This window comes from Camelus ferus, chromosome 20 (assembly GCF_009834535.1).
Source record: "Camelus ferus isolate YT-003-E chromosome 20, BCGSAC_Cfer_1.0, whole genome shotgun sequence".
NCBI lineage: Eukaryota > Metazoa > Chordata > Mammalia > Artiodactyla > Camelidae > Camelus > Camelus ferus.
In genome coordinates, this window is record NC_045715.1 from 13,635,783 (window position 1) to 13,662,362 (window position 26,580).

Genomic DNA, 26,580 nt, shown 5'->3' on the forward strand with positions numbered 1-26,580 from the left:
GAACAGGACTGTATATATGACATTATCCCAAATACAGGTGGTTTCTAACCTGCATGACAGCAAAACATTGGTTGGCTCTGACAGGTGAGTTCATGGGTGGATAGTTGTTTTTTTAATTTTCTTCTTTGAGCTTTTCTCTATTTCCATGAAAAAAAAAAAACACTTTTCTTCAAGGAAAATAAATAAGCTTTGTTTTTTAAAAAGATTTATGACCCTGGCATTTTCAAGTACCTGAAAATTTATGCATTTAGCAAACATAAGCCAGTAGACTCCACTCAGAATATAAATGAGCCCTGATAGACTAGAATGTATCTCATGCTTCTTTCAAATTCCAGCAGTTACTTAAATATTTTTGCCCTTGACTCTGTTGCTAGAAAAATCTAATGACAAGAATATGAGGTTAGAGCTGAGAAGTGGGGTCTTTTACCAGAGCCAAGAGCCGTATGATTCTCAGAAACCAATCTGAATCCCTACATAGTATAAGACACATGTTAGACAGTAAATAAAACCAGATCAATTGACTGACTTACAGCTAAAAAGCCATCTGCCTTCAGCTTTCCCCTTATGCCATTTGTCAGGCTGGCAGCCCTGGGCCCTGGTCCAGGCCAAATGGTACTTCCCAGGCTCCTAACTGAGGATGTAGGCTTTAAAAACATGAGTTGGAATACGTAGACCATAGATGGCAAATACATGTGTGTGCATGAGCTGCCTACCTACTACTGCTTTCATTTCCCTAGCAAGTATTACTCATGGATAAAGGCTTGCATCTTTTATTGAATTTGGTTTGTTAGTATTTTGCTGAGAATTTTTGCATTTATGTTTATCAGGCATATTGGCCTTTTTTCTTTTCTTTTCTTTTCTTTTCTTTTCTTTTCTTTTCTTTTCTTTTCTTTTCTTTTCTTTTTTTTCCTGGTAGTATTCTTAACTGGCTTTGGTTTCGGGGTAATTCTGACCTTGTAAAATGAGTTTGGTAGTGTTGCTTCCTCTTCAGTTTTTTGAAAAAATTTGGAAAGGATTGTCATTAATTCTTCTCTAAATGTTTAGTAAATGTTCACCAAAGAAACTATCTGGTTTTGAGCTTTTCTTTGTTGGGAGATTTTTTTTTTTAAATTACTAATCAGATCTTCTTACTCATTATTGATCTGTTCAGATTTTATGTTTCTTCATTATTCAGTCTTTATTGGTTGTATGTTTCTAGGAATTTATTTCTTCTTCCTGGCTTTTCAATCTGTTAGCAAACAGTTACTCATTTTAGTCTCTTAATGATCCTTTATATTTCTGTGGTATCAGCTGTAATGTCTCCTTGTTTACTTATAATTTGATTTATTTGAGTCCTCTCTCTTTTTTTCTTGGTTAGTCTAGCTACAGGTTTGTCAATTTTGTTTCTCTTTTCCAAGAACCAAGTCTTAGTTTTTTTCCCTAAGATCTTTCCTGTTGTTTCTTATTCTCTAGTTATTTTTGCCATCATCCACATTATTTCCTTTATTATGCAAACTGGGCTTAGTTTATTCTTCTCTTTCTGTATCCTTGAGGTGGAATGTTAGGTTGTTTATTTGATATCTTTTTTGATGTATGCATTTATAGCTATAAACTTCCCTCTTAGAATTGCTTTTTCTGTATCCCGTAAGTTTTGGTATGTTGTGTTTCCATTTTCTTTTGCCTCAAGATATTTATTAATTTCCTTTTTCACTCCTTCTTTGATTGATTGACTATTGAGGAATGTGTTAATTTTCATGTATTTGTAAATTTTCCAGCTTTCCTCCTGTTATTGACTTCTTCTGTGGCTTAACATATGATCTATCCTAGAAAGTCTCATATGTGCTTGAGTCCCATATGTGTATTCTGCTGCTGTTGAATGCTTAGTCAAGTCTGCTGTTGAAACTCTGTTGAATTCTTCAGTTCAGTCATTGTATTCTTCATTTCTAGGATTTCTGCTTGAATTTTTTTGATGATTTCTATTTCTTTGTTGAACTTCACCCTTTGTACATGCATTGTTTTCCTAACTGTGTTTACCTGTCTGTCTGTGTGTTCTTACAGTTCACTGACCTTCGTTACGAAGATTACTCTGAATTCTTAGAGATTTCGTAGATCTCCGTTTCTTTAAGGTCAGTTATCGGAGCTTTGTTAGTCTCCTTTGGCAGTGTCATGTTTACCAGATTATGCTCTTTGTAAACTTGCACTGATATCCACACATTTAAGTAGGATCTTCTCTTCCAGATTTTATTGATTTGCTTGGTCAGGGAAAGACCTTCACCATTCAGCTCAGCTTGGGATACTGGAGAGGTCATCTGGCAGTGTCCATGGGTGGGTGGGGCTTGCTTTTGGGGTCTCTAGTTAGACTAGGCTGCTGTGAGATGGGGGAGAAGAATTGCTGCTCTGTGGTCAGATGGGTCTACTGGTTGGGTTCTGCAATGATTCTTGGTTGGGTGGGGCCTCAGGCTGTTCTCCCCAACCTTATGGCACTTATGGCTGGACTCCACATATAGGCAGGGCTGCAGACAGAGCCCTGTGGTCCAGTGGGACCTCAGGATTTGCTCTGTAATCATGTGGAGCTGAAGGTTGTGCCCTGAAGTTGAGTACAGCCACAGGCTGGATTCGTAGGAAGATAGGCTATCGGCGGTGTTCCACTGTTGGGTGTAGTCACTGGCCAGGCTCTCTGGTTGTACAGGGCCTCCAGCTGTACCCTACAGTTGAGTGGGACTCAAGACTGAGCTGCATGGTTGGACAGGGTCATTGGCTGGGCAGGGTTATAAGCGGGTCGTGCCCTAGGATAGGCTCCAAGGCTGCCTAGGGTCACTGTTCAGGTTCCCTGGTTACGCAAAGTCAGAGGCTATGCTCAGAAGTAGGGCAGGGCTGCTAGCATGGCTCCCTGCCCAAGCAGGCTCTAGGATGGGCTCCACAGCTTCTGGGTTCTTGGGCCAGGTTTTCTGATGGGATGGGGCTGGAGGTTATGTTCCACAGCTGGGTGGGGTTTAGAACTTGCTTCTCTGCCCACGCAGGGCCATTGGCTCGGATCTCCGCTCAGGGGCTGCTGCAAACAAGAACTTGGTCTGACAAGATCTGAGTGCTGGCTGCTGTGAGCCCCACACCCACCTCTCCATCTCTGTGTTATCCTGTGGTCAAGCTGGGCAGAACACCCCAGTGATCTCTGAGGTGAGACCCAAGTGGTCCTCCTGGGAAGGATCCTGCAACACTGAGGAAGCTGGATGTCCACCTTGCATTCTCTTTTCCCATTGGAGAAACCGTAGGCCCAGGGACCCCCTCTCAGTGTGGTGTTTATGCTGCCCTGGGGGAGGGAAAATGCATCCAGAGTGAAACTGCTCCTCTTACCCTTCTGATGAGGTCCTTCTGTGTCTCTGTGGTCCAGGGGGGTGCTTCAGCCTTGTCCTCAGGGTCTGGTGTCTTGTCATTGATAGTTCCTAGTTGGACTTTTTGTGGGGGAGACTGAAGTCAGGAATGGCCTATAACACCCTATTGATGATGTTGAGATTTCATGTTTCTCATGACCTTAATAGTTTTGAAGAGTACTGGTCAGGAATTTTGTTGAAATCTCTCAATTTGGGTTTTCCTAATGCTTTTCTCTTGATGAGGCTGAGTTGTGGGTTTGGGGGATGGATACCACGGAAGCAAAATGCCCTTCTTGTCACATGGTATCAGAGGGTTCATGACATCAGCATAATTCATCCCTGGTGTTATTAACCTTGGTCACTTGGGTAAGGTGGTGTTTTTAGGTTTCACCACTGTAAAGTTTCTGTTCTCCCCTTTTCATTCTTTTTTCTTTAGAAGCACATCACTAAGTCCAGACCACACTCAAAAGGAGAGGAATTATGCTCTCCTTTCTGATGAGAGGACCATCTACATATATTATTTGGAATTCTTCAGTAGGAAGATTTGTCCATTCACCCATGTTTGTTTGTTTGTTTGTTCAACCATTCATTTATGTCAGTCTGAACTCATAGATATTTATTTTATTCTTTGAGTTATGTAGTGTTATGCCATTTTTAACATGAAGTTCATAGTCACCTGCTTGGGGTTATATACTAAATCGAATGCAATTTTTGAATCTCTCTTGACTATAAACTCTTCCAAGGAAAGGCATGGGCCCTACTCTATTCATCATCTATATTAGATCAAATGTCACCTTCCAGACACCTTCATAGACTATTCCATCTAAATGAGTGCTCTTCTCACTGCTGCCAGTAGCCTTCATATTATTCTGTTGAATTTCTTTATAATACTCACTGCTACTTGATAGTCATTTTTATTTGCTTATTTACTTATTTATTACATCTTTCCCCACTGGACTAGCAGCTTCTTGAGATCAGGAGTCTGGTGTTTCTTATTCACCTCTGTATCCCCCGTGTCTCAAACAGTGTCTGGCACATAGCTGGTACTCAGCACATGTTTATTGGATAAATCAATAAATCTTCATATTTCTCACTATGCCTAATGGCTGGCCTTAGTGGGATCAATAATGATTTACTAAATGAATGGAATTTGTTGCTCCCCCAGTACATGCTCATATGGCCAAAATACATTTTTATCTGTAAAATTCTGATTTATAAAAATAATTTTTCAGGACGACATTGATATTACAAAATCAAAGTAACAAACACAAGAGTCATCTCTGCCTGTCAGGCAGCTGACTTAATTTCCTAATTATGTTTTCTTCCTATTAACACTGGAAAAAGTCAGTGTTCTCTGAGCTCACGTCAGCTGGTTATATGATGGAGAAAAAGACTGGAAACAGAGGGAGTTGTCCCAGGTGCTGAGAGGATCTGGTTCATGCTTAATCAACAAAGCAGGCCACTGAGATATGCCTGGATGTCAGATGATATAAAGACTGGCATAGGATGAATCAAGAAAGAAGGAAGAAAGAAAGAATTAGCCAAGGCAGCCAACTACCTAAGTTTGAGTTCAGTATGGGAGACCCAATTTAAGCCACATGAGTATTTACCCAGTTGGGGAAGAAAGAAATGAATATCTGAGAAGCAAGCAGCAATCCTTTTCCTGGACTGGAGAGATGATAGAAATTTGGACTTTTCCCCCCAGGTTGTGTGCTAAAAATTATCAACGGCTGACATTTAAGAGAAATGAAATCTGATGAGGCAGAGTAAATGCAGTGTGAATGATCTGCTTTTCCCTATAACTGAGTGGATAAACATGATTATTTACCTAATAAAGAATTCTTTGATGTTCCCAAAACAATCCTATTAGTTTAATAAATGGTTGAAAAATTATGATATATACAAGCTTGGTTAATAAATACACTGTGCAATCTCTGCCCATTTATCATTGATTTCCATATGTTTGTACAGACAGCTGAGTTCTTTCTTTTCCTCTGAATGCTGCATTTGCAGGAAAATCAGGGTTGAATTTAAAACATGAAATAATCATTATAAACCTTCTAGGTAAATAGTACTAGCTTGTTACTCATAAGCTGAAGAACCCGAGCCAGCATCCAGTACTGGAGAAGTCCTTTGGAGAAGAGAAAGCTGTCCCTGGGTATACCATCACCCAAACACAGTGCTAGAGTCAGGGAAGACAGGAGAAAGAATCTTCAATTCATAATCACTTCTTGCCGAAAGTAGCTGTCAAGGCATCAGAGATGAGCTCCCTAAGAGACTGAGAGCAAAAATCTTTTTTCTGATCTCAGGTATAAGAAGCAGTTCTGAGTCGAGTTACGAGTTGTGGTATTGACTGAATTCTGTCCTGTTAAAATTTGTCTTGAAATCCTAACCCCCAGTGTGATCGTATTTGGAAACAGAGCCTTTGAGGGGTAATTGTGTTTATGAGGTCATGAGGTTGGGACCCTCACGATGGGATTAGTGCCCTTATAAGAAGAGATACTGGGCAGTTCTGTCTCTCCCTGCCAAGTGAGGTCACAAGTGAGATGGTGGCCATCTGCAAGCCAGCCAGAGAGCCCTCGTCAGAAACTGAGTCCTGCTGGACCTTGACCTTGCACTTTCTAGCCCCCAGCACTGTGAGAAAATTAATTTCTGTTGCTTAAACCACCTGTTCTGTGGTATTTTGTTACAGCAGCCTGAGCTGACTAACACAAGCTGCCACAGTGTATTAATATATTGCCTAAGCTTGCTCTCTTTGATATGTCAGGTTTCTAAAATAAAGAGTTGTTCTTGTAATGGAAAGCATGAATACCTTTACATGGCAGTAGGACTGTGAGCCCCGTTCAGTAGAAGTGTGCAAGCAGACGCTGAATGACCATCTGTGAGAAATATTTCGAAAGAATGTGTAGAGCAGATGGAGTGTTGACTTGTGGACCACGTGGATGCTAGTAAATATTGAGAACATGCAATTTTAAAATAATTAAGGTAATACACAAATTAGGCGAAAGCATCTGGACATTTAGTGGGAAGGTGAGGGAAGAGGACATGAACTGTAATTGGGAGACAATCTACTCCACATGCTGAGAAGGTAGGGAAAGTATTATTACTAGAATGACAGATTAATATTTCAAGCGTTTTTGAAGGATGGGAGGTGTGGCAGAGATGTCACTGTTCCAGCCACAGCCCCCTCCCTAGGCCTTATTACAGCTACGTCTGCCTACCCAGCTTCCAACTTCAAGTAGCTTCCAACATCCACCGTTTGTCCTTGAATGAACTCAGTGATTCACTTCTAATGAATAGGATTTTACAGAAGTGATAGTGTGTTACTTCTGAAGCCAGGTCATGGAAGGTTTTGTGGCTTCTTTCTTGCTCTCTCTCTCTGATTCATCACTCTGGGGGAAGCTGGCTGCCATGTCAGGAGGACACTCAGGCAAGCCTATGAGGAAACCTATGAGGTGAGGAAACAAGGTCGCCTGCCAAGAGCCTTGTGAGTGAGGCTTGGAAGCAGAACTTCAAGCCCCGGACAAGCCTTCAGATAATCGCAGCCCCTGGTGACATCATGTGAGCCAAAACCAAATTCCTGACCCACAGAGACTGAGATGATAAATGTTTATTGTCTTGAGCCACTCGGTTTTGAGGCTAGTAGTTACACAACAATAGATAACTAAAACGGCGAGACTGAGCTGAAGTGCAGAGAATGAGCAGTAAGGTCCAACGCCTGAGAGACGACCTCATCATCACCAGACACCATGAGCACATTCACCATGAGCACATTCACAAGAAGTCTTTTTACGGTGGATACGTAGCAGTGGGTCCGCTGGCTGGTAAGGTGTGTGCATTAAACTGTACTGAGTAGTGCTAGGTTCCTCCCTCAGCCTCAGAGAGTGTCAGCTCCCAGTGACCTGCCTCTTCACAAGAAGGATAATCAAATTGGAAAACCTTCATTCTGATGGATATGAAGTGTATCTCGTCATGGTTTTGGTTTTAACTAGATTTTCTTGAATGTTGAAAAGACTGTATCTTCTCAATATCTTCATTGATAAATTGGCGTATTAACTGCTGATAAATATATTTTGCCCATTTTTCTGTCTTTTGTTTGTATTTTTATTACTGATTTCTAGCCATTGGTAAAGAGTCTAATACTCATCGTGAGACTGTTACACGTGTTCATAAGTTTCTTTCAAGTCTATTATGTTTTTAACTTTTTATCTTTTGATGCTTAGCAGTATTAATTGTAATATAATTGCATGTGTGCTTTTCTTTATGGTTCACCCTGCTTGTATTTTGTTTAGTATACCCTACCCCAAATTTTGTTCCCTGCAATGAGGTCATAAGTATATATTCTCCCACTTTGCCTTCTAATAATAGCGTAGATTTCTTTTCACAATTTAGTCTTTCATGCATATGAAAGTCTTTCACTTTTCAAAAAAACTCTTTCATTTTTATTGTAGATAATAATATGGATTTTTGTTATTTTGCATAGATAACAAATTATTCTGGAAACATTCATTGATTTAACCATCATTTCTCCACTGAAGCAATACTAATCCTCTCTAGTATTATGTCTCCTTATGTATGTGATCTTTCCTTCTCGTCTTTAGCTTTTTCCCATTGATCTTATTGTTTATTATTTTGTTGATACCAAACTGTCCTAATTACCATAGGTTCAATTCTGTGACATTGCCAATAGCTTATAGATTGTGACTGATAGAAAAGAAACAAATTTCATATGATCCAACCTAATGATAAGTCTTGATAACTGTTAAGTATGATGTTTGGTAAAAGTCCTTTATCAGAGAAGAATATACCCTTCCATTTCTAGTTATCTAGAGGATATTTAAAGGTATGTTGAATTTTACCAACTACTTTTACAGCATTTACCAAGCATATACTGTTAACTACTAAGATTACCTACTATTACCTACTAAGATTATTTCTATCATTACTTGGGTTTCTATACTTTCCTATATGCAGTCAGCTGCACCTAATCAGTGTAAAGTATCCTGAACTGTGAAAATATTTTCAACACAAAGATTGGTATAGCTGACATTAGCTCTGAGCCCCCCCTCCCCAATTAATGAGATAATATCAGCTACTGCTGAGTTAGCTGCTTGCTAGATGCTTTGGAAACTCCTAAAGAATGCAAAGAAGCAAAGAAAGTAACTAGTAAGTCACTAACTTTTTCATTTGTCCTCATGAAAATTATTAGATAATGGAGTTGCTTAGCAATAATTAGGTAATAGCCTGGGGTAGTGGACACCTTGGTAGATTTATAATGAGAGAGGGCAACCAGGTCATAGTTAATGAGAGTTTTCTAAGCTTAACTGGTTCTCCAAGACACTTAGCTGAGCTATTCCTAATTATTTCATTCCAGAGGATTTCTGGCGGACACCGGCACTTACAGATAGCTGAGGCCACATGCTGCCAGTTTCCATGGTGGAATCTCCCACAGCCAAACAGCAGAGGACTGTTAGGAAGTCCCAGTCATCTTTGCCTGAGTACCAAAAGGCAGTACCAGGTGGTTGCCACACTGGGTCCATACTCTGCTTACTGGGGTAGGTAAGAGTTCTGGGAGGTTCTCCCTATGCTTTCAAATGTGGTCTAGGATAAATTACAAGAACTTCCAGATGACCCAAGTCTCCACAATCATCCCCATTAGGTGAACATGGGAACTGGGGTAGTGAGGCAGGTCAGTTCTGTACTCCTAGCATATCTACCTCAGCTGCGAGGACCCATCCCCAAGGAAGAAGGCTCCCAGACAGTACTCCTGTGAAGAAATATGGAGAGAGGTGTCCCAAAGCAGCAAGGAACCTGGTACAGACACTCTGGCCCTAAAAGAACTTGCTGGCCTCTAGATGGATGAGCTTATATAATTTTTTAGAACAAAAGTTGCCCATGTAAGTGCCTTCAGGGCCAAGTAGGTAATATAAAGCACTAAGGAGAGGTTAGGTCAGTGGGAAATTGGGAAGAATGTCCTATCTCAAGGGGCTGCAACTGATCAGCTCCAGGAGCCTTCTTACAAACAGAGGCCCAAGGCTAACCTACTTCTTTAAGAGAAGCCTACAGTCCAGCTGTTCTTTGAAGTCCTTCAATTTTTAAATGTTGGTAACTAATTTAAAAAAAAAAAGCTAACCCAAAATTCATAACTGCAGGTCATATTTGGCTTGTGGCTGCCAGTTTCCACTTATTTTACAACATGGATCCTGACCCTTTTGTAATCCATTGAGGCACAACAACCAGGGGCAAGGCCACAGTGCCTGTGACCAAAGGGCAGTTACTATGGCCATAAGCTGAAGGAAATTGACCACTGTAGTAAATGTGATGTATATTAAGGTTGTAGTCAATACAAAGCACCCCTTTCTTTCCCTACAGAGTTTGGATGCTCTTGAAAAATAAGATACAGGAGACAGACAAAAAGATGAAAATACCAACTTTCATAATAATAAATAACGTGGCAATAGCTCTGTGGCTAGACATGCCCCTAGTAGCGCCAAGAGTTAGACTGACTTACCCCTTAATCACTGACACAAGTGGACAACTGTGGACTGCACCTGCAGGGCAAAGCCCACCCTGCTGAGCTTACCCACGGAGAACACCCTCCCAGAACAGGGCGATGAGAGAAGAAAAGCTCATCAGTGTGGCTTCAACACACTCAGTTCCTTCTCCCAAACTCACCAATCAGAAGAAGAGTGACTCAGAGGGTGAGGAAAAAACAGATGTGTTCCCATTTTTAAACAAGAAAAAGTGGTCCCCCAACATAGATCTGGAAGGGGGAGGGGAAGAGTCATTTCAGCTTGGAATGGGTCGGGGAAAGCAAAGCACAAGTAGAATGTGAGCTGCTTCTCAATGAATGAGTAGACTTTTTTCCCCCTAAATTGTTAAAATACACATAACATGAAATTTATCATCATAACCATTTTTAAGTGCACAGTTTAATGGTATTGAGTACGTTCACATTGTTGTGCTACCATCACCACCATCCATCTCCAGAACTCTTCATCCTGCAAACCTGAAACCCCCTCCCTATTGAACAATAACTACCCCTGCCCCCCTTCCCCCAGTCCCTGGCAAGCACCACTCCATTTTCTGTCTCCATGAATTAGACTGCTCTGGGCACCTCATATAAGTGGAAACATACAGAATTTGTCCTTTTGTGACTGGTTCATTTCACTTAGCATAATGTCCTCAAGGTTCATGGATGTTGTCACATGCATCAGAATGTCCCTCTTTAAAGTTGCAGGGGAGGGATACAGCTCAGTGGTAGAGGGCATGCTTAGCATGCATGAGGTCCCGGGCTTGATCCTCAGTACCTCCATTTTAAAAAAATTGAACAATATTCCAATGTGTATAGATCCCATGTTTTGTTTATCCATTTATCCTAAAAGGATACTTGGATTGCTTCCACCTATTGGCTATTGTAAGTAGTGCTTCTATGAATATGGGTGTACAAATATCTTGGCAACTATTTGCTTTCAATCCTTTAGGGTATATATGCAGAAGTAGAATTTGTGGATTATATGATAATTTTATTTTTAATCTTTAAGGAACTGCCATACTATTTTCCATAGCAGCTGCACCATTTTACACTCCCACCAGCAGTGTACAAGAATTCCAGTTCTTCTATATCCTCACAGAGACTTGTTACTTTCTGTGTGTGTGTGTGTGTGTGTGTGTGTGAGAGAGAGAGAGAGAGAGAGAGAGAAGGCCATCCTAATGGATGTGAGGTAGAGGAATGGATAGATTCTTAACATGAATGTATAAGGCATTTCAGGGAGGGGGAAGAATGTGTGTAAAGATGCAGAAGTAGGGATCCCAAGTAATACGGAGAGGATAGTTTAGCTGGGAACAGAGAGAAGTTTTGTGGAAAAACACTGGAAAGATTGTGAAGGGCCTTGAATGCCAAGCTAAGGAGTTCCAAACCTGTCTCACAGTCAATGAGAGCTCCTGGATGTTGTTAAGGGGAAATGACAGTATAAGAATGATACTGAAGAAGAATTGGAGGACAGCACAATTTCAAAATCTGCAGTACTTCAGGAAAAGTCGGGGCCAGGGCAGTAGTGATGGGAATGTGGAAGAAGGAAAGGAAAAGATTGAAACAACACTTTGAAGAAAGAATTGTCAGGTCATACTCACTAGCTAACTATGAGAAGTAAATAAGAGAAAAAGGAATGCAAAAAAGTGATTATGTCATTTCTTGCTCCCTCTGAACACAAACGCCTTTTTCTTGCTTCGTGTTAATTACCATTCTTCCTAAATTCTCTTAGAAAGAAATAGAAAACCCTCTTATTTCTGTGCCCTTGAAAGTCTTTATTTATTCAATATAGTTAAATGTCTGTGTACCTATCTCTTACAGAAGAGCCTCTTGGAGCATTTAGAACTGCAAGGACCTTGTATCTCGTTAAGGCGCTGCGCTAAGGATGACAGAAAACCAAGAGACAAGTAGCAAGAGTCCCAGTTAAATATGGAGCCGCCATTCCAGTCTTCCATGGCCAAACCTCCAAATCTATTCCAGGTGAGAGAATGAACCTCGTGTGGTTAAGACATTGGTGTGGGCACACGCGACCAAACCTAACTCTAACTTATGTAGCCTAAATACTCTTTATTATTAGAAAAATGAAAGCATTTTAATACATCTTATAGAGACTTCTTGGGTGTTGTTTATTTTTTGATACAGAAAAATTCAAGGAGGCAGCAAAGGCCAGCCATAGGCTCTGACACTAGACCCTAGCAAGTTGACTGATTGCTTTTTTCAGTCATTTGGGAAAAAAGCTTTCAATTTAGAAGATTTAACTAAAGTGGGTAGTGGAATGACAGTGATATTTTCTGAGGATCTGGAGGCCACCCTTGTAAACATTCTGCTTCTCAGTGAATCTACAGAGTTGACTGGGAGGTAAATCAATACTTCCTGCCCTTCTCCAAAAACCTTCAAGTTCTCTTCTTGAGATGTCTAAGTTTATAACTGTTAATGTGTTTTACTAAACCTGAAGACGACAATTCAAAACTGCTTTTGATTAGTAAATCAATAACTATGCCCCACAGGCTGTTTCTTCTCTTTCCTCTCCCCCCAGAACACAGGTTCCCTGAAATCAACATGCCCATAAATATTGAAAATGACTAGGAACATTAATGTGAGCACAGACACAATGACCTTGGCAATTATGTCAGAAGTGAGATGTGTGCAAGAAAGGTGACTCTGTGGTGCTTCCCACAGGACCACCTGCATTTATTCTCAACCAGTCAAAGCAGAGATTTAAGATCATTAAAAAAAAAAATATTCAAGGCAACAAACAACAAAGCAAGCATCCCGACCAATTTCAAAAGTCATGAATGTAACCACCAGTAAAAATGAAAACTTCCACCATTTTAATTTATCACATTCAGCGGTCTAAGAATTGTTGTAATTAACCAGGTACTCTGATTATCGAAGCCAGTGGTTCATGTGGATGGCTTCACGCTATAAATATACTGAGACTTTTCACAGAAATGCCCTGTTGAAGATATTAAGGTGTGTGCCCTCTTTCCCTCACCCCTAGCTTCCTGCAGGCTGGGTGAATCCAGGAGCTTCTAGAGAAAATGCCCATGCTGAAGTTTTCAAATCCATTTAATGAAGCATCATGACTCAACTTGGCAAGGCTTCTTCCCCCTTGCTTCCATTCCACCTCAAACTGTTTTGATTCATTTGTGAGAAATTTACTTTCGCCAATTGAAAAACCCTTTTGTGGCTGCCAGTCACTAATCTCCCCTCTGACACATTCATTCAACCAGACTAAATCCAATATTGACATTTGTATCTAGGGGAAAAGAGGTTAAGCACTGGGAGGAAAAGCAACTTCTGTGCCCTGCCAAATTCCGCGCGGCATCTAAATGAGCCACGATGGGTTCGCTTCATGGGGGAGCCCCGGAGAACTGAGGGGGGCTTTGATCACATCTGGGGGCCATCATCCCCGACCTAGGCAGCCAAATGGAAGTTGTTTGACGCTACCTATAGGTATCTGTAGCCGCCTAATTTAAATTCTCCCTAGCTCTCAGAAATCATTTTTTAATACCGTCGTCTCAAGGGAGTATCTTGAATGCTTTTACTAGACTTTGCTTTCTCTGGCATTAAAAAAAAAAGTCACCATTGTAGTCCCTTGAACATTCTTCCCACTTCTCGAGCTAACATTCCCTTTCTTAGACTCTTGCCTTAAGGTAACAGGGAGGCAATAATGGTTCTTCCTACCAAAGCTGCATGAGATTGTCTGGTTAGGACTCTCTTACATCTCCTCACCTCTACCCAGGGTGTATGACTCTGTCTCCTTGCACAGCGATACACAGTGACAGTTGCTTACCTAATATAGGCATTGCTAGAAAAACATTGTTCTTTTAGTAAGGAATAAAAAATAGAGTTTGGATTGCAATGTAGGAAAATAAATCTATGCCATATAAATCAAATGTTAAAATGTGAATTTGAAAGTGGCCGAAGGAACTGGATGAAAATGGAGGTGAGGAAGTCAAAGTTCAGTTTGCAAGCAAGGGATGCAACCCAGCACTATTTACATCCAATTTCCTTAATACCTTCTTCCATCATTCACCCTGCCTCATCGCTGAGGCATTACTCCCCTTTCTTTAAGTTTCTTACCAATTTAAACAAAAAGAAAAATATCATACAGAGAGGGTGCAATCCTTGTAGCCTTCTAGTGTTTACTAGAGTGAGTGGGTTCTTTTAATTAAGAATATTCTCCGGTAAATAGTATCAGACGGCAGTAACATGGAACCGCGTGGACTCTATGCCTTCTTAATAACGTATTGCTCCATTCTGTGGCTTTAGGAATGTGTTCATTCTGACTGAGTGGCTGATGTGTGTTTGTCCACAGAATTCTGACACAATACCCTTTTCTGTCTTTCTGTGGTTACTTACACACTCTTACTATTTAAATGCCACACTTTAAACTGTGGGAACACAGAATATAGTCACACATTTTTAAAGATGTTTTTACATGACAAGTAACATTTCATCTCCAATTACTTTTCAAAGGAGGGTCATCAGTTGTGAATTCAACTCATTATTTTTAAACCAAGAGTATTTAATCTCCCCCCTCCAAGAGTTTATGACTTTATTCTGTCTCGGACCTCCACATTGCAAGCTGGTTTCATTACCTGTTAACGGTCACATCAGCTTCCCTTTGCTCCTCAGACTCAGGCCAGACATGCCAACTCCCGAGTTCCCAGCCTGCCAGATTCTCTTTCTTACCCACCTTTTAGTTGTGCTGATTGTGAAGTTCCACTAAGTGAGTTATTTTTATGTAGATGTGATAGCGAGCAGGATCACCTGTTTATCACAATTGCCAACAGCACCCTTGATCAGTCAGGAATTGATGCCATATAGAAAATTAATTGTATTTAAGGCCGAAGAAAACCTGAAACTTCAACGTGTAAACTGAAAATACGATCTACATTTGGTTTCCCTGAGAGTGTGATACTGGTTTGGGAGTACAGGTCAGAGGAAAAGATTGTCATAGACTCTTAGAGTGGAGAGGGTTATTGAGCATCTTCTGTGCCAATACATAGTTTTCTACTGGGCCTCTTGATATAGTTTACCAGACAAATTCATTGTCAAAGTATAATTGTCAAAATTTAAAACCATGACTCTCATACAAATATGACATGGATCTGTGTTAAAAATGTATCCAGCTGATGGCGTTTAGGCATTAAAATGATGAAACTGATTAAAATGAAAATAAGAGAAACAAAGATATATTACTAGGAAATAAATTTTAAATATGTTTACTGAAATAGAGAAAAAACTGGTTAATGGCCTATTGGGTTATAAAACCATAACCTTTGGGATTATCTTTTCTACTGGGCAACAGTTATTTGCATCTCTCCCTGAAAAGCTTTACATGTACTGTCCAGTCTCTGAACCTTTAGTTAATAGTAATAGCAAAGTCGAACACAGGCACTCGAACACAGGTATATTCCTTAGATAATTAAATAATATTGGGGTGAACCTGTTTTTTTTAAGCCTCAGTTTGACATTAAAAGAACATTCCTCCTATCTTTTTGCTTTATTTCCAAGCTTTAAATAACAAGAATAACGAATTCCTAGTTTATTCTGAGCCTGTGGTAGGCTGTTCTCCACCAAAGATGTACATGCCCTAATCCCCAGAGCCTGTAAATATGGCACCTTATGTGGCAAAAGGGACCTTGCAGGCAGGCTAAACTAAGGACTTTGAGAAGGGAAGGTTATTGTGGATGATCTGGGTGGGCCCAATGTAATAGTGAAGATCTTTACAAGAGGGACGCAAGAGGGTCAAAGGCAGAAAAAGGAGATGTGAGGACAGAAGCCAAGGCTGGGGTGATGTGCTTTGAAGATGGGAGCCAAGAAATGTGGGCCGTTTCTAGAAGCTGGAAAAGGCACAGGATTGGATTCTCCCCCAGAACCTTCAGAAGCAAAGCAGCCCTTCCAACCCACTTTGGACTTCTGAGCTCCAGGACACAAGATAATAAGCTTGTGTTGTCCTCAGCCTCCAGGCTTGTGGTAACTTGTTCCGTCAGCCTTAGGAAGCTCACGCAGAGCTCAAAAGGAGAGGTCTTATTGCATCCAAAGTGTGAGACTTGGGAGAGAAAGGGCAAAAGCTAAAATCCCAAACTGTTTTCATTTGCAGTTTGCCCACCTGCAAACCAATAGATCCAGAATATAGAAAAGTTGGCATAAAAATTTTAAAACAATTCAGTGCAAAAAACTATTTTTACAGAGTTAAGAGACAATCTGGTTGATCAAAAATAAACAAATCAACAAACTGAAAATCCCACTTTGTTGAGTTTGCAAGTTTAAAGAAGAAAACCAAAATATGTTTCATTATGCTCATCAACAGTATGACTGCATGATTAACGCAATCACTCAAACGCAATAAATGTGGCTTAAGTTTTTAACTCTTTTCACTGGTGCCATATACTTTGTGTTATATCATTATGTACCCTGTTTTCTATTATGTGTATACAGCCACAATTCAAGTTTGTTGTTTGAATCTCTCTTTGATATGGATTTCTAAAGGGACTAAACTTAATTCTTAAACCTTATCAAAGTTCCTCTTTTCTTTTGTTTTGCTTTTAAGTGCCAGTTCCCCAGTTCTCTGAACTATAGATCTGATCAGTAGGGTTTGGGAATGAGTGTTCTGCACCTGTCCCTGCTCTCTGTCCCACCTTTCCAGGTGTTCCCCTTGCAAACTGCTCACATAGGGCTGGCAAGACATGGCATGATCTGGACCCTCCACCCACTCCAGCCTTTCTGTACCTCCTGTTACAATTTTTGTTTGCTTATTGACTGTAAGGTCACTGGAAGTGGGGACAGTGTCTACCAGTTCGTCCTTTGTTGGGTTCTAAACACTTACTTCAACATCTGTGCCTCTCTCATCCAGACTGCTAACAGTGTGCAGACCAGGAATGGTGCCTGGACAATACTCTGAGTAGCCCTGCCAGTAGGGCAGCAGTGGCTCCAAACCTACCCCCTAACCCAGCCCTTCTTACTCCAACTCCAAATGCACCTGGAAAGCCTGGTGAGTTTTGGAAAGAGAGAATTAAGCAGTAAATACTCTTATGGCATAAGACTTTTGGGGCCATGTGTTACAAGAACTGATCCCTAGGTGGACCTGGAGATCATCATTCTAAGTGAAGTAAGCCAGAAAGAGAAAGAAAAGTACCAATGAATCAATGCTATCACTCATATGTGGAGTCCAAAAAAAGAAAAAAGAAAAAAAGAGGACACTAATGAACTCATCTGCAAAACAGAAACAGACTTGCAGACATAGTAAACAATCTTATGGTTACCGGGGAAAGGAGGTGGGAAGGTATAAATTTGGGAGTTTGAGATTTGCAAATGGTAACCACTATATATAAAAATAGATAAAACTGAAATTTCTTCTGTACAGCACAGGGAACTATGTTCAATATCTTGTAGTAGCCTTTAATGAAAAAGAGTATGAAAACAAATACAGGTCTGTATATGCAAGACTGGGACATTGTGCTGTACACCAGAAATTGACATGTTGTAACTGACTATACTTCCATTAAAAAAAAAAGAACTGATCCCCAGGTGTCTCCCGCGGAGAGCTTTACTAGGAAATTATGGGTGGGAGTAGGGATCTGTATTTTTCATGGGTGACCCAAATGATTGGGATAATTTTCAAGTACATGCATACCCCAGAGATAATGCTGGTTCAGTTCCAGACCACCACAGTAAAGTGAATATTGCAGTAAAAGGAGTCACACATTTTCTGGTTTCCCAGTGCATATAAACATAAAAGTTAAGTTTTCACTATTCTGTGGTCTACTAAGTGTGCAATAACATTATGTCTTAAAAAACAATTAATGTATCTTAATTAAAAAATACTTTTCTGCTAAAAATGCTAACCATTATTGAACTATATAGAAATGATCCCTGGAAGTATAGTCTTTAAAAATGCTAACCACTATCTAATCCTTCCACAAATTATAGTAGTAACATCAAAGATCAGTGATCACATATCATCGTAACAAATATAATAGTAATGAAAAAGTTTGAAATATTGTGAGAATTACCGACACGTGACACAGAGACATGATGAGAGCAAATGCTGTTGAAAAAATGGCACCAATAGACTTGCTTGGTACAGGGCTGCACCTTCAGTTTGTAAAAGAACTCTATCTGTGAAGCACATTAATATGAGGTCTGCTTGCATAAGAAATATTAGTACAAAGGAAAAATCATGTACTGAACGCATAATGGCTTTGTGGGAAAACCCTCCAAAGCACAGGCCACAAGAAGCAGAGGGACATCTTTGATGGCCAGAGAGGGAAATAGCAGCAAGTTTTCAGTCCAGCGTGGATCAGGCGAGGACAGAATGGTGGGCGGTCTTCCAGAGTTCAGCAGTATTATTGGGAAGAGGGTATAGGTGGGGGACACTGGGGCAGAGGGACTCCAGAGGGACAGTGGAAACCCTTGTTCTAAGAGGGCGCCTTCCACTCCAGGCATCCTAGAGGGGCAGGAGACCTGGGGTTTGGGCTCTGCCCCGTAGTGTGAGATGTTGGCACTCCTGGGAGAGAAGCCTGTGCCTTGCTAATAAGGGTACCCTGACTCATGACACTTGCCACGTCCCACGTAACATCCCAGCTTACATCATCCAGGCCACATCCCTAAGTTGAAGAAGCAGGGCTAAACAAGGTGCTCGCACAAGGGGAGTCCCTGATTGGACCAGGTTGAGCATCTCTGCCCAAGGCACCCACTCATGGGCTGGCTGTTGATCTATATAATGAGACCTGGCACATAACAGTTTGTCTGCCTGGTGAGGTTAATCTCTGGGTCAGTCAGTTGGGATTTTTCCAGAAGATACAGAGCAGGTGGCCAGTGAAAAAAAAGGAATGGATGGGGCATGTAGAGAAAGAAATGCCATAAAGTAGAGATCTCGGGGCCCATGAGAGAGTGAAAAGGAAAGCTGCTGGCCCCCAAGGCCATCAGGTAGTGGCCCAGGGCTGGTGCCAGACCTCATGCATTTTTATAAGAAGACTCCTTCTTTTAAGGTGGCTTGAGGAAAGCCAGAGCCCAAGAGGAACAGCAAAAGCAATCCACCCCTAAAGACACACGAGAAATAGGTGTGTGTGCTAGATGAAGGGGGGTGATTTCTTTTGAGAGAAGACCCCTGCTGTGGGGAAGAGTCAGTAAATGCTCCTACCTTAGCTAACATTAATTGAGCAATTACTACATCCCAGGTACTGTACTAAGCACTTAGCAAATGTTGTTAAACTTACATAATGCTTACAACTCTGTGAGATAGCCATTACTGCCCCCCCCCCATGTTACAAGTGATGACACTGAGGCACAGAGAGCTTAGGGAGCAAGCCCAACGTCCCACAGGAAGTGAGTGAGAGAACAGGGATCTGAGGCCAGGCAAGGTAGCTCAGGAGCTTATGCCATCTTTCTCAAGGCGAACAATAATAATGATGTTTGTGACTGTTAATGTAACTCGATGTTTGCCCTCAGACTAGTGTGATTTATCAAAATTCTGGTTGTATATGTTTTATTTATACTGCAGTAGAATTATTTACTTACCTGTCTCCCAAACTTAGAAAAAAAGAATCTACCTTATTTTTGTACCAACAAGTTCTTACAGCAGTGGCTAGTACATACCAGGAGCTCAGTAAAAAGATCTGTATGTTTTTTCAAAGAAATAAATAGATTCGGAAGAGATGAGGTTACACAAGGTCTTAATTGTCAGGGAAGAAATAGGTTTCATCCTGCAGAGTTTACTGGACGGTTTGAGGGCATGGGTGTGATGGTGGTGTGCAAATGAGCAGGAGAATGGAAAGGCTGGAGGCAGAGCTATTTCAAAGACAACATTGGCCAGGCAAGAATCTGGATAGGAGAGCTACAGAAATGGGATAAGACGGCACAGATGCGCGTGAGAGCGTTAAGAGGCTTATTATCACATAACAAACAATATTAGGTCGTTAAGGGGAATGTGGCTGCCTCTTAAAGTTAAATCTTGGTGGTACTGGAGTAAAGAGTGACCACTCCTTTAAGAAATGCTGCATCATCAGCGTTCATCATGGTGCGGGGAATTGAACTAAGGGGAGAAAGAAAACACAGCAGATAAAGATTGTGAATAGCCTGGATTCTGTACCAGTCAGGGAGCTGTCGGGAATCAGGACTCCCCATTGGTGAGTCAAATAAAAAGACTTTGATGAAAGGACCACTTAAAAAATGCAGTCCTACCAGGAAGCCGTTACTCCCCCTAAGACTGAGGAAATGAAGGAAGGAGCTCTGAATAGGAACTCAGGGAGAAGATAGAGCCCCAAGGAGTCACAGCTACAACCGGAGACATCACCACAGCTGGAAGAAGTGTCCCAACCTCCCTGTTCCCATGTCCTCCAGTCTCCAAGTGGTACCTTTCATTGGCCGAACCTACCAGCATCCAGGCAGCACTAAGCTTGGGAGACGCGAGTACACTGGAGCCAGCCCCGCAGGGCACAGAGCCAGGCAGAGAAAAGCAGACAGACAGATCTGGGGGCCAAAGGGAAAATGTAAAGGCGTTTCAGAATATTTGACAAGTTTATTTCACTGATATTTTCCTTTTCGGGTGTCTAGGCACAGAAGTAATAAGTGACTAACACCAAAGTCTAAACATGTATAAAAGAGCTTTTGCAAGAAGTATAAAACCAAAATTCTAAGTAACAAAAACATTGTGTCAGTTTAGCTGGCAGGTTTTTCACTTTCCTCATAGTTTATAAAACACTGGTGAGTCATACCAATAGCATCACTGCTGCTCTTAAAAAAAAAAAGTATTTGGTAAGTTAGGACACTTTCCATTGCAAGTAAATCCCTATCTGGGCGGGCTTCAGAGATGGGCAGATTTGGTGGCCCAATTACAGTCATCAAGGACATGGTCTCTTTCTGGCTCTCAATTATGTTTTCCGTTGCATTGTATTCACCCTGGAGCTGGCTCCCTTCTTGTGGCTGAAATAAGCAGCAAACAACTCCTTGAATTATTTCTCTCAATGAGCCTGGAGAGAGGAAGAGTTGTCTTGCCAAGAAAAGGGAAAACGGACGCTTGGAAGGTGAGTGCTACCTCCACAATACTATTTAACATTTTTCCATTACTCTTACTTGCACTAGAAAAAGCATGTAACACCTGTGCGATGGTTAAGATTCTTAACAGCAAACAAAAATATCTACTCTGGCAAGTGGGAAAAGAAAAGGATTTTATTGAAAGGTGTTATGCAGCTTCCAGAATCTTCAGAAGGATCAGAGAAACAGACCAGAGGGCTGTGCAGCCACAGAGAGTTCTTCACTGCGGGGACATCCTGAAAATACCATTTGGCAATGTGACATTTCAAAGTGGATGCTAAAACCTTTGCCAGCCAACACTGAAAAACAGAACTCTTTGGCCACCATGCTTGCGAAGAGATTAGTTCCCAATGATGCCCTCCTCTGCATTCAGATCTTCTGTGTAGAAGCCTGACTGGCCATGTGCCTGAACCCTAGCTTCCAAGGGAGTTTGGTGATGGGGTGTCTGATATCTACGTGGGAAGGAGGATTTGGTGTGAGAAGGATTGAAGATAAGAAGAGTATCCAGAAGATTTTGGACAAGGGCCGACCATGCCCTGCTCCTGGCGGTCCAGGAAAATGTACTTTAAGGCAAATGAATCACAGCCCAGAGGAAGAAGGGTGTGTTCATCAAATGACCCACAAAATGCCTCACACTACAATTAATAAGGTGGCATTATGAACAGAGTGCTGGGGAAGAAGAGCTTGCCCAGAAATTTTAATCCATATCTCCATCAAGCTCAAAATCTACTTCTTTATAGGACCAACACTGAACCCTGCCATAACATAAATACTCTTATTTTAGCAACTTCCCATGCATTATCTCGGCATCACTGAATTTCTCAGCTCTTTCTGAAAAAATTCCTTATCTTTCATAATATTCTGCAGACATAAAACCTACTAAGAGCAGCATTCATTTATTTAGCGTTATCTTTTCTGATGGCATGTTCACTGGTGGGGTTCTTGAAAGCAGACAACCACACGGACAGACTAACTGGGATCGCCCCTCCTGGCATTTTTATAAGAATGACCTAATTGCTTATAAAGAATTATAATAATGTTACATAATTGACATCAACCACATATGCCTGTAGTTAGTCTGCAAACAAAATCTCATTTAACTTTCCCAAGAAAAGAAGGAAAGTATTATTATCCCCATTTATCAGAGATAGAACTGAGGCTCAGAGACGTTATCTACCGTGCTCTGTCACACTATCTGCGTCCTAGGCTCATCCACTTTCAAATTCTTGTCACATGGAAACGTAGAGATGGCCTGCCTCAGAGATGAGAGTAGGATTCTTGTATTTTATTTCCCAGAACTTCTCTAACGTGTGCCTCCGCGGCTGTTTTCTCCCGTCCTGAGATACCACGTCTGGCTTCAGCCTGCATCTCAGATGACAGTTTCACCAACCCATCTGGCCTTGGTTTCTTCCAGCCTTCATTAACTCTAATTTCATTATCACCTGTTCTGGTGTGACCCTGAGTTCCCTGTGCACTTCTCTCCGTCCTCTTGGGAAATGAAATTCTGTCTCAGCATCAGCTCCCTCTCCAACTGTGCGAGCCCTGAGGCGAAGCACTCATTTGTATGTGAGTTCTGTCCATCTCCTGTCGTTGCCAGCTGCCTCCTACGGCCCTGACTTTTCGGTCATCTCTGGCTGCAGATGAGACCAAGGGGAATTTCTTAACCAGCATGGTTGTGTGTGTGTATGTGTGTGCATGTGCATGTAATAGCTCTCAGATAATTTTTATTTCCTTTATGACTCATATTTCTGCATTTTATTTAAAACCTCCTTCTACCCTTTTAATTTCATTTTGTCAATTCTCACACCAGTATCTAATATAGCCCATGTATCCTTTGGGAGAAATAATAAATAATTTTCTAGTTTGGTAACAAATTAGGTGTCGCTTGGCAGCATTATTTGATTTGTTCAGAAAGGCCAGATTTTTCAGAACGGTTTGTAAACGGGAGGCTATTCCAGCAATGCCCGTGGAGTACACATCAGAAAGCTCAGAAGTCATACCAAATGGAAAGGATATACTGAAAGACGGGGAAAGGTGGGGGAACCCTGTTGCTTCTTCCTCCCACCTCCCCCACCGTGCCAGCCCTCTATGGCAGGACCGTCCTCGGATTAGATAGCAGGGCAGTAACGTTTTATTTCTGTTCTCTTGCCAGTGAGCTTGTGCTACGTCTCTTTAGCCTCAGTCTTCTCTCTTCAGAAACATCTCAAGCCAAAATGGGGCAGTAGGATTGGAGCCTGTCGAGTCAGGGTATGTGTGTAGATGTATATGTATGTACACACATACTATTCCTCTAATTTTCATTCTCTTACAAACATATGACAGTACTTATGTGATCTAATAGTTTTTAGTAAACTTGAATTTCTAACTAATACTAAACTTAATATCAGGTGATATAAACTTACATTACATAGAGTCCCCAGTTTTAATTTTAAATTAAAATTAAAATGTTTTCCCAGGAAATAAATGCCATTATGACTATGGACTCTTTCCCTTTAGTTTTAAGTGGGCAAAAGAGCCATTATGAAGGCAAACCAAGAAAAGAAGGGTGAATATCACTATGGATGTCAAAAGATAAATAAACGGAAGGTTGTGCTCCACTGATCAAGGCAGAAAACAAAACCAAGTACAATTATGTCTAAAGAGAAGGTGTAGCTATTTGGCAAAGAGAAGGGCTAAAACCAAGTTGAATCTCTCCAAGAAAAGTTATATTTGATTCAGTTTTTCCCTCTGATTCATCCTAACAAGTTATTTCTCCCCAAGACCTGGAACAGACTTTCGAAGGACACATGTCTCTTACTGACACTGAATTCAGCCTCAGCACACCATTTTTATAGCAGTCACAGTTGTAGCTGCACGCCAGTATGTGTACAGCCTTCAGATGAGCAATTGACCGTGAAATAATGGTACACGGCTTTTAATATATACCCTCTGGTTATGGGTGTGCATACTAAACATACAGTATTTTACAATATATGCGTATACATATAAACACACAAACCCTGCAAGTTAAAGCTCTCTAGATCTAAACGGACCAGCAGCTGCTTGAAATTTCCCCTCTCCTCTCCCTAAGGTCTCAGGTGTAGGATTCATGAGCCAATGTCTCAGCTAGAACAGGTGTCTATCGCTGGGTAAATAGCAATTAGGCCCAAATTTCAGACTTTTTTTTTTCAAATCCCTTTCGGAGGAAAAGCCCAGGAATAAATAGTTGCTGTAACGGCCAGGGGTATTGTGTAGCGTTATAGCCTCCAGCTGGTCTATTACATACTATAGACAGGCAAAGAATACGAGCACCTGACAGATGTGTTCTGTTAGCTTCATTAGGAAAGAAACAAAGAAACTCCTCAATTAATAGCAGCAGAGCCAAATGGGGGTGGGGGGAGGCTCGAGGGGAGAGGAATCATAGCCTGTTATTTAAACAGAGTCAGGGAGCCTTTCTCTAGTGGCTTAATATGATTCATTAATAAAAACAGCTTTTTGAATGCCCAGTTTAAGTCAAAAGAAATCACCAGCATTTTTTTCCCCCAGCAAAGGAAGGGCAAAATGACAAATTGCTGCTGTTAAATTCATTTCATGTGGGGATGGCCTTTCTCAAAGATCTCTTAAACTGCGAGACTGGATGTTTGTCACATTAAGTGGCAGAGCAGTTCTCAAAAATCGGCTGTGGCACGTCAGGGTCTCAGATGAACGGCCAGCAGTGGCCATCCAATAATTTTATATCTCCAGACCAAGAAGCATTTAGCATTGTTTAAATGAATGAGGGTTTTCAAAGTAATGAAATGCAGCCCTTACCCTGATGAAAGGAAAATCTGTCCACGGAATCACTTTTTCTTTTTTTCTTCTTGGAATGGTTTGACATATGGGGAAAGCCCTGTAACAGTGGGTATCACTCCTTGCCAGTGGAATTCAGTGATTTCTCCTTTTATGGTTCCTTTGCTGAAGACGTACGGTGAACTTACATATCACGTAATACATAATCGTGAAAGGGTGAGCTATATATTGTGTTCCTAATATATGAGTTCCGAATAAAAATGATTCTTTTTCCACAGAAGTTAGGATCTGCTGTTAACAACTCAGCTTTTATAATGTAATTCTCCAGTTATGACTTTGTGTGATATTTTTTTTAAGAGAACACTGTTTGCTACCGAGAGGCTAAAATAGATAGCCTGACCCAGTTACTGGGCTTAAGGAGAGAAAAGTGAATTCTCAAGCCCGTCCTCTCCACCCTGCATCAGCACCACTCGATTTACATAACATGGAGTAAAAAGGACATAAGGGTAAGAACCTAGAGAATTCAGGGAAAATTCTGGTCAATTTTCCAGGTACTAATCAGGCATAATCAAGGTCAAATTATCATGAGCATATTAACCTGCATAGTTTTCTTATATGCTAAGAATTCGCAGACCGCAGGACTATAACTACCAGGGCAGAGTTGAGGCAGAATAGCCACTGGGGCCCTGGAGTAACCTAGGCCAGCAAGGATGTGCTCCAAAATCAGAACTGAACGCTCATCTGTCTAATTGGGGTGTTGTCCCGCCAAAGAAATAGAAATCAAAACATAAATGGTCATGGCCAAATATGATGGGCCAGGGTCTTTGTGATGGAAATGTGATTGTAAATCTTTACGGCCAACTCACGCTGTGATGTCTTGATGCTCTTCAATTTTTAAAATATACTCTTGGCTTCTGTTTGTATTTTCCCCCTCAAATAAAAGCTGCAGAACAAGAAGGGCTAATATCTGCTCCCACATGAACGGGAATGAAAAGGGAAACCAGCAAGCTTTCCTGGAAGCAAAGGCATTTTTCACCCCAAAGTCTTTTTGTGCACTGCTAATAGCTCACATTTGACACAAAGAATTGAAAGCATGAAGGAAGAAGTTCAGAACATGAACCTGTTATGTTTAGACTTTGTCGTTATGGATCTTAATCTTTAGGAACTAGTAATAGTCCCCGTAGTAAGATACCTTTCATCGTAACTTACAGTTTCTTCTCAGAGACCTAATGAAAGAAACCAAAGGTTTTGTTACCAAAGGTTGGCAGAACTTCATTAAATGCAATCTTTCTAACCTAAAATCAGTTTTCATGAGGGTGCAGGAAATGTACAAAACTCCCACCAAAAGATGAGGTCAAAACTCAAAACCACGAGAACAATCAGTTAGCCCAAGCTGATAAATTACTCCATCACCTGCATGTTTAATCATAAAATACAGTGTATATCAGTTCATGTAGAAAATGTGTTTTTCTTTCTCACTTCAATGTCAAGCACCGTTTTCCTTTTTTGGTGTTAAACAACACAGAAGCACTGATGTCCATTTGGTCTCTCCTGCATCGTAAGCTCCTTGCAGCCAGGCATGGTGTCTATGTAATTTCCTTTGCTTAGTACATTAACATGCAACATCCACGACTTTATTTTATTATAAGCAGATATTTGAAAAGCATAGGGTGTCTGGTTTTATTTCCCTTTCTCTAGAACTAATGCTTGAAAAGAAAATTTTAAAATAGAGAACACTCTCAGAAAAATGTCTTGCTTATTGAAATTTGTGCATGTGGCCAAGTATGTTTGTCTGAGATTACAGAATTTGCTACAAAGTGTGCTGAGGTAGCCTCATTGGGACCATAATCTGAAAAAGACTTATCATTCTGTTTGCCTGTTGGTGTG

At 41.0% G+C, this 26,580-nt stretch overlaps 1 long non-coding RNA gene across 1 annotated transcript in view; it reads left to right on the forward strand.

Annotated features, from left to right (window-relative positions):
* The window catches only part of LOC116658221, an 86,741-nt gene that overhangs the window by 48,745 nt on the left and 11,416 nt on the right, over positions 1-26,580 (forward strand). The window contains exon 2 of the long non-coding RNA XR_004313465.1: positions 11,701-11,859. This is a non-coding gene — a long non-coding RNA (uncharacterized LOC116658221). The remainder of the gene's footprint in view (positions 1-11,700; positions 11,860-26,580) is intronic.